This window comes from Sander lucioperca, chromosome 6 (assembly GCF_008315115.2).
Source record: "Sander lucioperca isolate FBNREF2018 chromosome 6, SLUC_FBN_1.2, whole genome shotgun sequence".
Lineage (NCBI taxonomy): Eukaryota > Metazoa > Chordata > Actinopteri > Perciformes > Percidae > Sander > Sander lucioperca.
Genome location: NC_050178.1, coordinates 3735672 through 3751501, shown reverse-complemented (window position 1 = coordinate 3751501; position 15830 = coordinate 3735672). Strand labels below are relative to the sequence as shown.

The 15830-nt window shown below is 41.6% G+C and overlaps 1 protein-coding gene across 1 annotated transcript in view; it reads left to right on the top strand.

Moving 5' to 3' along the window:
- Positions 1–15830, top strand: part of bsnb (bassoon (presynaptic cytomatrix protein) b) — a 71183-nt gene that overhangs the window by 25092 nt on the left and 30261 nt on the right. The window lies entirely within an intron of this gene.

The following is a 15830-nucleotide window of genomic DNA, read 5'->3' as shown; positions in this document are numbered from 1 at the left end:
TCACATCAATTAGTGCTGAAAGTCATGTGTGGCTCTGAGTAAATAAGATGTCCTTGTTTTGGGACTGTTTCCTCCCCCATTATGCTTCTCAAGGAGATTAAAACCAACCTTGTGTCATTGTCGTCTCCCCAGAGTATGGTTGCAAATAGAACATGAAATGTTTTCACTGGAGTGTCTGCTGCTCAATCTGATTTACAGTCTGCTGCATGTCAATCCTCATCCCTGAATCGCTCTTTCTGTCTCTCCTTCCACTAGCACAGGCTACTCCAGCCCACAGAGGCATATGCAGCCAGGCCTTAGCTTTTACTTGACAGTAAATAAAGTTAGAGGTGTGTTTCATACAATGCATTATTGTTTGAGTTACCAGCAGTCTCGCTATGAAATTATTTTTCCCATATGCCTAACATTTCGTTCCCACGGTTGGGCAGGTGTACTGATCTGACTCAGTGTGTCTATTATTATGATATAGAAGTGTGGCCTCTGTTTATAGCGGGACAGAGGCCCTGAGTGGATCGCTGGTTAAAGAACTGAATTTTTCACAGAACTGTAGAAAATGTCTAGAGAAACAGAAAACATAGTTCATTAATAATTCAATGAGGGAGAACATAATAAATAGTTCATGCAGTGTGGAGCAGGGAGAGTGCTGTGTTTGATTCCTCATGTCACATAAGGGCAGTGTGAGAAATGCAAACTTGCAGGTGCTTGTTAGTTTTACTGCAGGCGTTTGTTTGTATGCTGCTGAGTATCAGGAGCAGGTTGTATGGTTGGTGTTAGAATACAATATGATTTATTAGGTAATCAAATTCTGTACTTAAACTCACAAAAAGTCTACTTACCCTTTCAGAACATATATTTGGTCCCTCATATCAAACATTACATATTAACTCTGCTGCCAACTCAGAGCAGTTTTATTCTAACATTTACACTTGCCTCTTCAGTCTAAATACACTATTGAACTTCTAAATTAGACTCTCTCTCATCCTCTAAAATATTAAGGTGGATCAGACAAACTTCAGTTTAATATTAGCATATCCTGGTGAAGTGTGAGCAAAGTAAAGTTCAGCTGTGGTCTATCCTGGCTCTGGTCCTTGGTCACAAAGATTTGGTCTGCCAGAAACAAGTTCTTTAAGTAACATGTTTACATCACCATATTTATCTACAAATGACTAATTATTTTATTTTTTATCTGCTACTTACCTGCTCATTGTGTCACCTTTACCAGCATGCATTTATTGTATATGAGGAAGCCATAGTCATGACACACATGGGCACTCTTACAGTCTCATTCTGTAATTTTCTCAACTGTGACAAAGCAATTACATTCAGAGACTGCAAAGAGAGACAGTCTGTAACACCGTCCGCTGTAACTATATATTGGCTCAGTTTTATGTGCCTAGTATACAGGATGCAGTAAACTGTGAGGTTAGCACATGATGTAATTAATGTTGATAATGAGAAATAGCAGGGATATTGTGTAGCACACAACTTACCCTTTTAAAACTATGTGTAATTTTTTAAACATTTCTTTGCACAAATTGAGCATAATGTTTACTCATTTGAAGAATCGCTCATATCCAGCAGCTACTGAGAGCTATACACAGATTAAATCCATGTCTTGAATTAATGATGGAAATTCTATTGATTTCTATTTTTCCGTTCAGGACTACAATTTGCTTGAGACTGCAGTGCCCCTGAAGACACACTTGGCGTACAGTGGACTTATGTAAAACATGTAGTTTTTGCGAATGTGTCAAAGCTCTCACACAGAGCCACAGTATAGATGAACTTGTCATTTCCATTCTCAAACATGCTGGAAGTGTTTTCTGAAGGTTGGCACCAGCCTGTGTCTCCCTCAGGAGTCCCATCCAAAGCCAGATGGCTGCCGGCATCATACATCCAAGCCTGCCATGCTCAGCCTGGCTGCTCCCAAAGTGATGATGGTACACCATCACAGATTCAAACACCCACCCGGCCTCAATCAGCGTTTTAATACTTTCATATTCTTTGTGCTGCATGCACTATATGTGCTTGTAGAAAGCCAGAGTACATACATTACTTGTACAATAATTCAGATTCACACGCCCACATGTATCTTACACATGATGCACATGCCAGGATGCATGTATTCACGCCCACTGAAACTCAATTCTGGGAACTAACAGATTACACACAGTGGGTCTTGAGTAATATTATAACAAAGGATACAATATTTGTCAGTTCACTGGGAAACAATGATTGTGAATACAGACACTAAAATGGTTTTATTTGTAGTTCAAAGACTACCAAGAACAACAGCCTTATATTAGATAAATAACTGATAACAACTGCGTTTGTAAATAAAATATGATTACCCATAACTACATATTATTGTGATTTTAGTTATTTTAACCATCCATATATTGAATTATGCTACTGACTCCTATTTTAAAATGCTAATGGTACCATCTTGTACTGTGCTCTGCAAACACCCACATACACACACGCATACAATATGGACCCCCACACAAATCATTGTACTGTACGTCACCCTCCTGTTCTCTTATTTCAAATGTATTAAATGGGGGAACTGTGTGATCCTGACCTCATTGTAAAACTGACAGTATGCCAAAAGCAGAAATATTTCATTGCTGGCTTGTACCTTATTTTATTTCAACTCTTTCTCCAATGTTTTGTCCCATTCTTACATAATACAGATTTATGTACTTGGCACAGGTGACAATGTCTGGTTCTCTTGACTCTCTTGTTTCAGTTGTAGTCTGGATGTTTCTTTATGGAATCAGATTTGTGTCAAAATAATCAAACAAAACTTCTTAAATGCCAAACAAAAATAAGAATTTGAGAGAATAATACTCACTGAAGCAAAAAAAAGTAATCTCAAAGTAAAACTTCTAACTTGTAAACAAATTATTTGTGTAATTGTGTAAACCAGAGAGCTTCAACAGGGGTTCCGTGATCCCTAGGTGGTCCTCAGAGTTACTGCAGGGGCCTGCCAAATTATCTTTAAAGCCTCTGAACACTAGTGTTGTTTTTGGCGGCCTGTTTTAATTTTAGTTTTAGTCTAGTCTTTGTGTCAAGCTGTCATTTTAGTTTTTATTAGTTTTAGTCACGTGCATACTCTTTTTAGTTTAGTCAAGTTTCAGTCGACTAAAAGTCTGAGCATTTTAGTCTTATTTTAGTCAGAATTATCCATGACTATTTTAGTCTAGTTGTAGTCGACGAAAACTGATGACATTTTAGTCTAGTTTTAGTCGACGAAAATTGATGACATTTAGTCTAGTTACACACACACACACACACACACACGTTTGTCAGTCGTTTTCAGCTCCAGTGGCTAACGTCTAAAGCTAACGATAAAATGAGACACATTAACAACAGCCTCATGAGTTGGCATTAGCTTTGTAAAATAGAAAGTAACGTTACGTTAATGTCTTGATTTACCTCAATTTCATTATGGAATGGCTTGAGATGTCTCTTAAGGTTCGTGGTGTTTTTTCCTGTGATTTTGTGGCCGCATTTCTCCCCATCTTTTTCCACAACACATTCCGTTTTCATTTCCACTTCTATGTAATAAAAGTTTTTCCAAATGCCGTTTATTCTTTTTCTCCCAAAGACGAACTACGGCTGGCTGGCCACGGTCCCAGCTTTCTCTGTGTCACACTTAATTTATTTGTTGTCATTTACGCTCGTCTCACTCTCTAACTCACCGCTGCATCTTCTAAATTAAATAATGCCGCGACAGGGCTTGAGGAAGTAAAAAGTAATAATAATAATAAAGTGCGACCCGAATAATAATAACGTGACTAAACGAGACGAAATAACGCTATAACATTTTGTCTCGTCTCGTTTTGGTCAACGAAAATGAAGAGACATTTTAGCATAGTTTTTATTCATCAACAATATTGCAGTATACATTTAATTACAGTCATCGTCACATGACCAGCATTTACGTTGCGTCTCGTCTCGTTTTCGTCACTTGATAAAGGTACGTTGACGACGATATTTAGTCATAATTTTCGTTGAGTAAAACAACACTACTGAACACCCACACAGGTGTTTTCAGTTATCTGGCTGATTAGACTCTTTTCAGGTTGAAGGTGGGCCGGAGCTTTGATGGGCCTGCCCTAACAGGTGCAACAACACTAACAGTGGATTCAGGAAGATTTTTTTGCTTCAGTGAGTTTTATTCTCTCAAATTCTTATTAGGGCCTGAGCGCCGACAGCGGCGAAGGCCCTATTGAAACTGAAGGAATTCTTCCTTTCCTTTCCTTTCGTCCGGCAAATGAATCGGTTGAATCGGCAAGGAGCGGTTCTTTGATTATATTAACACAAATTTGATTCAATAGATCAACACATGCACCCTCCTTCTCTGTCCTCTTCCTCAGTTTGCATTGCTCTACCTCCTGCCTACATAGCTCATCCAGGGATAACCTGAATAAGGGCATCAAAAAGGCCAAGCACAACCACAAGCTAAGGATTAAGGATCACTTCAAGAACAACTCTGACCCCCGACGCACCGACGCATGTGGCAAGGCATCCAGGCCATCACAGACTACAGAGCTACTAACTCCACCCCCCCGTCACCGACACCTCCTTGCCTGATGAGCTGAACCACTTATATGGCTGCTTCGATAGGGACAACAAGGAAGTGGCCATCAAGGCTGTGGTCTCTGCAGATCACCAGCCCCTCACACTCTCCACCACCGATGTGCGTGTGGCACTGAGCAAGATTAATACATGCAAGGCTGCTGGTCCTGATGGAATCCCCAGACGTGTACTCAGGGTCTGTGCTGTGCAGCTGACTGAGGTTTGGACTGACATATTTAATCTGTCACTAGCGCAAGCAGCTGGACTTCCTAACCAACAGACCTCAGTCTGTTAGGTTAGATAATCACACCTCCTCAACCATCACCCTGAACATTGGCGTACCACAGTCCCTCTTCACCTACGACTGCACACCTGTACATGGCTCTAACACCATTGTCAAGTTTGAAGACAACACTACGGTGAATGGTCTCATCAGCAACAACGATGAGATGGCCTACAGGGAGGAGGTCCAGTACCTATCATCGTGGTGCACTGAGAACAACCCTGTTCTCAACACCAAGAAGACCAAAGAGCTCATTGTGGACTTCAGGAAGTCTAAAGCTAGCACACACACACCCATTCTCATCAACGGGACTGAGGTGGAGCGTGTTACCAGCTTCAAGTTTCTGGGTGTCCACATCTCTGAGGACCTCTCTTGGACCCTCAACACCTCTACCCTGATCAAGAAGGCTCACCAGCGTCTCTTCTTTCTGAGGAGACTCAAGAAGGTCCACCTGTCTCCTCAGATCCTGGTGAACTTCTACCGCTGCACCATCGAGAGCATCCTCACCAACTGTGTCACAGTGTGGTATGACAACTGCTCTGCCCATGATCGGAAAGCACTGCACAGGGTGGTGAAAACTGCTCAATGCATCACTGGTTCCTCACTCCCCTCCATGGAGGCCATCCAGGGCAAGCGATGCGTGCATAAGGCGTGCAGCATCATCAAAGACTGTTCCCACCCCAACCACAGACTGTTCACCCCACTCCCCTCCAGGAGGCGTTTCAGGTCTCTCCACACCCGAACCAGCAGGTTCAGAGGAAGCTTCTTTCCTGCAGCTGTCACCCTGCTGAACTCTAGCTCTGCATCCCGGTGACAATTAACCTACTAAGCCCCAGTAGAATACAGAATATCCATATTTTTTCTGTTTTTCTTATTATATATTCTGCTAATACACTGCATATATCTATATTATTTTTACTACTATTATAATGTGACTGCTACTGCATTGCACATATCTGTACATGTTGTTCATACACTGTTCGTATTACATAGCCATATTTATTCTGCTCTTAAAACACTGCAATATATTTCTTGTCCTGCCTATGCACCACCTGTCTATACTTGAATATCACATTGCACTTTTCTGCTTTTTTGCACTTCTGGTTGGACGCAAACTGCATTTCGTTGTCTTTGTACTTGTACTCTGCACAATGACAATAAAGTTGAATCTAATCTAATCTACATGCCCAGTTGGAAGACTGCTTGCTGTTGACACATTGATTGGATTGGCAATTACTTCTGGTTGAATCGCTCGCAGTTGACATTGCAACATGGGTACTCAGCCCTCTTGGTTCAGTCTACGCTCTGTTGATTTAGCAGCAACAGCTGGGTGAGCATTTTAAAACCCCTGTACATAATAAGACAAGATAAGTATTTATAAGAGGTGATACAGACACAAAAAAAACAGAGACAGGGAGATGGGTATGTTTCTGTGTGTGTGTGTGTGTGTGTGTGTGTGTGTGTGTGTGTGTGTGTGTGTGTGTGTGGGTGTGTGGGTGGGTGGGGTGGGGGGGGGTCTTGTATAAGGAGCTAATGGTAGAGTTTGTAATCCGTGTTGAGGCAGTGTAGTGATCCCCTTGAGTACGATGCTTAACCCCAACACACCATTGTAAAGATCCACCCACACAAATAAGTGCCATCTGAGAATAGTAAGCCTTGTTGGATCATTAAACTGAGACAATGCCATTTTGACTTTGTCTGATAAATAAATTAGTGTTACAGAGACTGAAATGGTGAAACAAAGGTTTTACACCTAAACCCTGTATTTCTAAAGAGGCGGTGCATGTTTGACAAATTTCAGTGTGTGACTGTGCTGCAGTAGACGAGAAGACAAGAAGATGATGTGATGCACAGCAATGACTGCTTCCTGTTGAGATTATGTGGCACCCAGCACAGATGGCTCGCTGGTTTGGAAGCTTAAATGCCACTCACTCTCATCTCTGGGACCTTTGTGTTTGGCAACAGGCTCTGGGCTCAGTCTGAGCTGGAGTCGCATACACTTTGTTTAAACTTCTGTATATCACAGAAATGCTGATCGATCCAGAACAATGCTCTCACAACATTACATTACATGTCATTTAGCTGACGCTTTTATCCAAAGCGACTTACAATTGCTATATATGTCAGAGGTCGCACGCCTCTGGAGCAACTAGGGGTTAAGTGCCTTGCTCAGGGACACATTGGTTGACGTATCACAGTGGGAATCGAACCCGGATCTCCCACACCAAAGGCATGTGTTATATCCACTGCACCATCACCACCCCAACAACTACAACGTTAATGTACAACTGCTTGTACATTAACGTTTCATTATTTGTGTACTTATTTTTTTTGTACGTATTTCCTGATTCTACACCTGAGACTGACAGGAAATCAAGGAAAATCTACAATGACAAGCACCTTTTGACACTGGGATTGCATTGCATGTGCCTTATTCTGCTAATCTTCTATGCACCACAAGTGCATTTTTCATGAGATGTCTTTGAGGTCAACCCCACCCTGTTCCAAGCCCAGCCTCCACCTGCAGCAATATCAGCTCTTATGAGTTCAATTTGGTAGAGCACAGTGACCAAATTGAACTCAAATGCCCTTCCTCTCCTACCTTGTGCATGAATGTGCTTTGAAGCCTACAAGGGACCTCAGCATTGGCTTAATCACCTCTTCAGAACTCATCATCTTCAACGCCTGGTGGCTATGCTAACAAGCTTTAGCGATGCTCCAGGGGCCCCTGGCAGGGCCGTGTCTATCCTTGTTGCCAGAGCCACAGAGGTGGGCCAGAGCAGTCCTTCTACCCCTGCTACTGGGCTCTCCTGTCTCAACACATCACTTCACCCGCTTCATCGGTGCTCCCTCTTTTCCCCGCAGCACCTCAGGCATGCGACTACTTCCTAATGCTGGCATTAGGAAAGAAGGAGGGGGTTAGCTGAGTGTGTGCTATGCTTAGAGGCTGCAAATACTAAAAGGCTGGTGAGATTATGGAATGGAGACGTGTAGTTGTATATCAGGGGGAAGAAAAAACACAGACAGACAGAGGGAGAGCTATAATGAAAGGGAGCAGGAGATTGAGAGACAAAATGAAAGAGATAAAGCTCACTGATCACTCAGATATTACATTTAACCCCTTGCTAATCTTCTCATTGCTGCAGCTGTCGGACAGCAGTGGAGATGACCAGATCAGTTGTGAGGGTCTAGGCTGCTGCTCTGAGCAGGGGCCTGACAACAATATTAACAATGGCAAAAGCAGCATTACGATCATTACACTCAGCAGAGATAAGGTCCTCCCACTGCCTCCATTAGTGAAGGCACTGGGGCTCCACTGCCAGTGCAGTCTACTGCTGGGGGCGTTACACAACAACTAAAGGAAGGGTAATGGTTCTTAAAGGTCCAATATGTAATATATTTACTGTAATAAATCCAAAAATGACCCCAATGCGTCATCAGATATTAAGGAAACATGCTAAGTTGAAATACTATGTTTTCTGACAACAATGCTAATGCCAGTATTTTCTCCTTTTGAAATTTCCGTTCCGTGACGGAATGTCTGTTTGTGTTTGGGCCTGTGTGTTGGTTTCAACTGCCCAGTTTGACAGCCAATATACCTGTAAACTCAGCGCGCTACAGCTGTAACGTTACTACAGCCATGAAAGCAGCAAACAAACGAACGATGGGATCAATGGAGATAGATTCTATCCGACCTAAAAAGAAAACTGGCATGTTTCTAACAGTTGCATGACCAGAGACGTAACAAACCCGTCTGGGTAAATATTGGAGATGTACTTGAAAAATGGAGACAGCTTAGAGCCCAAAAGGATGCAGAGTTGGCTAATTTCCTCCTGAACAGGTAAGCATTAGCTTCAGGCTAATTTATCACGGCTACAGGATAACCCTGCTAACTGCTGACGTTACCAGAGGACCAGGCAAGCAGCCACGGCTGTTTACAACATGTAAGCGGCTGTAGCCGACAACGGTGAGTTGTTTTAAGCCAAGAGAGGTGGGCTGTAAATCGGAAAGAGAGGGCCGTGAGTTTGCAGTGTGTTTAGCAATTGTTGCCGTAATTCTAAGCCAATAAAGTGTGTTCAGTCGGGTGGAGAGAACGGGAAGGTAGTGTTATTTTTAGCGGTTCATACCCTAATTCTAAGCCGAGAAAGTGTGTCTGTCCGTCGGGTGGAGAGGACGCCGAGGTTGTGGTGTTTTTAGCGGTTCGTACCGTAATTCTAAGCCGAAAAAGTGTGTCTGTCAGTTGGGTACAGAGCTCCGTGTGAGCATGGGCTTTTATGACTGTCAATATAGCCAGCATTGAAACGTTAGCTACTCTGCTGTGCTGTGAAGTAATGTCTGGCTATGTGAGACAAGCATCTAGCAACATTGTTGTGGATGCTGCGGTCTCAGCCTGGCAACCTCCTTGAACTTCGAGTCTGGGAAGGAGGGGGCGGAAAAAAAAACAGGGAGACGACTCTCTCCAGTATTTTGAATTTGTACTGCAGTAACTATTTTAAACACTAGCTGTCAGTATTACATATTGCACCTTTAATGGGTTGCACTTGGTCACTGTCGTTTTCTTATAAATACCTCACTTCACCAACCAACACATACAGGGTTATTTTGTGTAAAATGTAAATGTATAGTTTTTTACTGCAAAGCTGGATTAAGGATCCCTCTGCTTTGAACCAGTTAATGTGCAATAAGATGCAGTAAAGATGTCTGATCAATCCAGTGCACTTAATGCACCTTGAACTTTGCTGTCTCTCCTGAGAACCACTCACAACTAACCACACAGTGTGCCACCTTTTTCATCCTTCCACTAACTACTAAATGACACCAGTACAAAGAAGTGAAATGAGATTAATTTGCCATGGACATGTCATCCTCTTAAATGGTTTAAATCAGGGGTCACCAACACAGTGCCCGCGGGCACCAGGTAGCCCCTCAGGCCTGTTCTAAAAATGAAAATTGAATATTGATATTATCTGTTTCCCACCTTGTTAAGTCATTGTTGATAATTATTGATAATGAGAAATCATTAACGTGATCAGTGTCTTCACATAGATGACTATCATTAATCATTAATAGTCATATATAACTAAAGGCAAACTGAGCAAATTTGTTATTTCAGAAGAGTGTATCGAACTGGTAGCCCTTCGTATGACTCAGTACCCATGAAGTAGCTCTCAGTTTCAAAAAGGTTGGTGACCCCTGGTTTAAATAGTCCCCATACAATACATTTATGAGTTAATGTATTCCTGTATTATCAGTAGTAAGCCATTTGTTAGACAAGTTGCTAGCAAAGTCTTCAGACAAAGTATGAGACAAGCCTAAAGTGACAGCCAGTTTATCCTTAAATTAATTATTTCTTCAGGACATGTTGTTTTTGCAGTTTCTGCACTTTAAAGGCCCCCGATGACCTATTTATTTCAATCAGCGTCTTACTATGAGCAATGAGGACCTACATGATCACAGGTTGTTATGCCAAAGTTACAATAGTTTTATTTTTTTGTTTTTCTGTGCTCTTCTCCGTGATTTGAAAGTGGGCAGGACTGAGTTAGAAAACCATGATGTCACACATTCCTGAACACCAATTATGATTTAGCTTTGTGCATTTAATTTTAGGGGCTTTTAAAGAATATAAATCTTCTAAAATACTTGTCAATATCCTTTTAATCTAGGTCATACATCTGTGTCTCTATTAGGTATATGTTTTAGTGTGTATCTTCGTTTCGTAAGTGTTCATAAAGACTTGCCTTTACCATTTTCTTTGCTTAAGTTAAATTGCTACATAGATTTTACATGAGTTCTTACTTGGTTCTTGTGTAGGACCACAATCCTGTGACTGCTGTTCCACGCTCACTCAAAGGATGCTGATGTCCATGCTGCCCTACAGACTTGCTAAGTTAAAACATATATGTACGTCTGTAATGCACAACTTGTCTGAAAGACTGGTGTAGCATTAGTAGATGTCTATTTTTGCTGGACTCATTCCAGTAAAGTAATCACCTGACTAGACGCTTGTGATAGGTTACAGCTTGAGTAACATGTCTAAAATATAAATGTGGGATACATGAATTGTATTTGCTTGGCTGATAGCTGTAGATTTGCCTGCCATGAATATAAGAAACTCATCTAAAATGAAACAGGAGGCCGAGGAGACAGCCTGATTAACTTGTCCTGGGGACAGACATATGCGATAAGACACATGACTTGTTTGGGCTCGGCTGCCAACCACAGTGTGAAATAGGTTTGTTTGGCTGCAGCTTGATTAACATTTTGGAAACTAGATGTATGTTTAGAAGTTTGACTGTTGTTTTTGCCACTGACTTTATTCTGCTTTTGCCTCTAAAGAGTTTTGCAAAATGCACATCTGAATGTTGAATCTTCCCGTGTGTCCACAGGAGTGAGCAAATCACCCATGGCATCATCCATCCACTGTATGGATGGGAAATAGGTAGGTAGGTAGGAAGGTAAAACGAAGACACATCACTAACTTCTTATTGTACTAACTGCATTAGACAGTTTGACCACAGAGAGAGGTGCATTCACTGAACTAAGCTGAGCTGCGTTCTGCCGCTCAGGTGCTTTTTAAGCAAGATTGCAGAGGGATGAACACTGCAATTCATCTTGTATATTCTCAGAGTAAATTAGCAGAGCTTTGCTATAAGGCTTTCCAAAAACAAAAAACAAAATAAGAAAATAGTCAAATACCATTCTTCGCCTTCAGAACAGCTTCGTCCTTTGAATGCTGTCTTACAAGTCCTGAAGTGTGTGAAGTGGGATATTGGATTGTTCTTGTCCTCTAGAAAAGATTTCACTTCTTTGAGGGATGAAGGAGGTGGATCCACGGAATCTCTCTTAAAGATTCAGCTATATTTAGAAATGGTGGAGGCAATGGATTAGGGTTATTATATGCCATGTTTAATAGCTCAGGGCCTCATCTATGATGGTGATTTGGTAATAGTCATTTTTATGGATTTAAACAACTCTTGGATCGTTTTAAGGTGTCATTCAGGTTGTTTCTTAAAGTTAATGCTGTGTCGGAAATCGCATGCTATGTACTACATCCTCAATATATTTACTATTGTTCAGCATAATTTTGTGTGAAGAAACAGTAGTATATGTATCTTTTTTGGACTGAGCACTGAGCTGTGATAAACACGTCATAACCCCCTTTGCTGGTTGGAAACGCATTAAAACGTGGTTAACCTAGCCAACCTCAGCTCTACCGGCATTGCCAGATAATGCTTAAAGCTTTAGTGCGCAACTATTTTATATTAATGAGTGTCCGTTACATTCAAGCCATTGCCAAATGAGTTGATACAAAGCTAGTTAAGCCAGCTTCACAAAACTCTTTCTGTATTTCTCTGTATGGTTATGTTTACAAAATGGTGCGGTCCGGGGACTTTCACGCGCAGAAGCTCAAGTGATGCGTTTTACGTCACCGCTGAGAAAGACAACAGCAGCATTCAGCTTTGGAGACATTACCTCTTCTGAAGAGTCTATCATGTTTTTTTAATCCTCCGTGTTAGCAACTGCGTGGTCTACACATGATTTACAGGAACATGACGTGTAATTATCGTGGGCTCTCTAGCGCCACATAGTGGACAGAGGAAATGTTACTAAATTTGCAATACGTCATTTCCAGTACCATGCACTCCACCCAGGAAATAATGTCTAACTCGCGCACGCAGTGTCAGATGGTTATGAAATCCACAGCTGCATCAACTGGTGTCCGGCAAGTACCCCCGACATGCTGGGAGGGGTGAGGGCCTGTTTAGCGCTGCTTGAAGCTTTAATTGCATTTCTGTTTAGTTTAAATTTTTAAGTCATATGTCTTGTTGTTATACTGTAGTAGTATAATGTTGTTATTGCTGCTAAAACACTCTTGATAAAAAAAGTTTAAATAAAAAAATGTCAATTCTACATTTTACCACATATTCTGTATGATTCTTGCAGGTTTTTTTCCTATGGAGATGGCTGCTGATACTTTTACAGATCCAGAATTGTAACACAATGTGTTTTAAAGGCATCCTGTAACTTCCTTTAAATGTACACCTGCCCAGATGTAGCAGAAAGGGTAGAAAGCAGAAAATATCATCCACCAGTCTGTGTCAGACTCACTTCAAAAAGAAGGATCACTTAGATGCCTTGGTGCTTTTCACAGTGTCTTATTTATGAATTGAGAGCCCCCTACAGAGGCAGGACAGTCTCACCGATGTGATCGGCCCCTGTGTGCCTGGGCACCTGTTGCCACCCGTTGACACAAATACAAACAGACAGAATAAGTAAATAGAAAACAAACAGCAGAAAACATGACCTGACCCTGTGCTACCCAGCCCCTGGAGGGACAGCAAAGACACACATCCTTAATGGCAGATGACACACTGTTGTCCTGCAGCAACACAGTTTGCTGGAGAAAGAAGTTATTTCACATGTAGACTGCCACTGTCTTGGAAAAGTCTTTGACATACATTTTGGTAATATGCTTGTGTGTGCATATTAGTCGCATAATAATCAAGTAGGGATAGGGTTAGCTTTTAAGATCTGCTTGTCTGATCATTTTCCTATGCAAAACAATTACATTAAAGTGCTCATATTATGCTTTTTAGCTTTTTCCCTTTCCTTTATTGTGTTATATATCTTTTTTGTGCACGTTATAGGTTTACAAAGTGAAAAAGCCCAAAGTCCACCCCAAAGGGACTTACCATCTCCAACAGAAAACACTGTTCACAAACTGCTCCAAACAGCTCTATTGTAGTCCAGCCTTTACTTCCGTGATGAACGTGCGTCACTTTGTAACACACGTTATAATGCTCGCCTGCTAGCACGGCACTCCCTCATGCTTTGCAACTGACAAGCTAGCAGTACTTACTGCACATGTGCGACTCCCAACAAAGATGGAACAGCAGTGAGTTGTCTCACTCTGTAGCTAAAACAGAGAGCTCAGAGCCTGAGGTCTGGCAGTGCGCTCTGAAATGGATCCATGCATCATCTATTTGCGCCCGGCATGGGGTTTTGCAGTGCAAAGTAATTCATAGAGTTCACTGGTCTAAAAGCAAACTATCTCGCATTTATCCGGGCATCGATCCAAATTGCGATAAGTGTCACTTAGGACCAGCTAACCTCAGTCACATGTTTTGGACCTGTCCCGCTCTCTCTCGGTTCTGGAATTCTGTATTTGACTCACTCTCGGCCATCACATCTGCCAAAGTCCTCCAATCACCCTTAGTAGGCCTGTTCGGTGTCCTGCCCGCTACCAACCCACTGCCATCCTACTTCACTGAACTGGTGGCTTTTCTCACATTATTAGCGAGGCATGTCATTCTGATGCACTGGAAGAGCCCGTCTCCCCCCTCCCACACCCATTGGATAAGGGATGCCTTGTCCTTTATGAAATTAGAGAAAATCAAACACTCCCTCCGTGGCTCCAATGACAAATTTTTAAAGATTTGGCAACCCTTTCAAGAGCATGTCCAGTCCCTCCGGCTGGATGCTCCCCCCACTGGCTAAACAGCCCCATGAACTGCACCTTCTTGTGGCTCCTGGCTGGCTCATGTTCCATCCCTGTACTAGCAGCACACAGTATGTCTCGTCTGTGAGTGTCTTTTAAGTGTCTTGCGTTCTATTTTAATGGTTTGTGATTTTGTGTAGGTATTGACAAACTTTATCCTCTTGTTTTAAGTAACACCACTTTCTGTTATTAGTGCTTACCTCACCTCATTCAATGGTCTGTTGTATCTTACTCACTCAGATGTATATAAGGGTCTGTGTCTGTTCTTTTTGTTGAAAACTCAATAAATAAGTCATAATTAAAAAAAAAAAAAACAGAGAGCTCAACACACAGGGTGAAAAGAGGAGCTGCAGCAATGTGCAGTACAACAAATATATGGTGTTTTCTGAAAATTAAACCACATGAACCTATTCTGGTACAACCTCTAAATACAATTATGAATCTGAAAATGAGCATAATATGAGGTCTTTAGTTTATGCATGTCTCTCTTTTTACAGCATCACACTACAGATGAATTTTGTTTGGCTGGTTAGTTGGTCAATCGATCTACCACTTTGGTCCAGACTGATATCTCAACAACTATTTGATGGATTGCCATGATATTTTGTACAGACATTTACGGTTCCCAGAGGATGGAGTGTAATGACTTTGATGATCCCTCAACTTTTCATCAGCCTTCAGGTCAAATGTTCAATTTGTCCAGTTTTTAGCTAATGACATTCCAGTCAGCCTGAGCTGTACTTTGTATTTAGTGCTAATTAGAAAATGTTGGGCATGCTAATATGCTAAATGAAGATGGTGAACATAGTAAACATTATACATGCTAAAAATAAGCATGGTAAAATTGTAATTGTGAGTATGTCAGCATGCTGACATTAGGATTTCCCTCAAAGCACCACTTTGCCAAAGGACAGTGTGAGGCTGTAGACTCTTTTGAATGTTATTCCAATGTGTAAGAAATTTAACCTTTTATAGATTAGTTTTGTTAGTTTTTTGTTGTTTAGTTTTTAAAAAAAATATAAAATGTGCATTAAAGCAGGACACAGTCAGGGGCAGCTCCACTTGATTCAAGATGAGATTCTTCATGCTTTGAATGTGACCTTTCTCAGACAGATTTGAAATTAGTCTAATAAAAATAATCTGCAGCAAATAAATACATGCAGGTTAGCCTATTGAACATGCCACTACCTCTCTGAGGTAGAAGGAGTAGGACAGTGTAATATGGGGATGCTCTGAATATGGCCCGGTAAAACACATTGACAATATGTTGTATATATTTATTTTGAATGCACTGTGTGGAACTGTATATGTGTGACTTTGCCTGTTGAGTCCTGCTTGCTCAGTGGATGATCCTTCATTTCCTCTCTAATCCAGAGGCCTGACCACATGTCCCCATTGAAGGAGTCCCAGGGGATTAACCTATATACCTGCTGACTCTTACTGACCTGTCACAGCCGTGGTGTG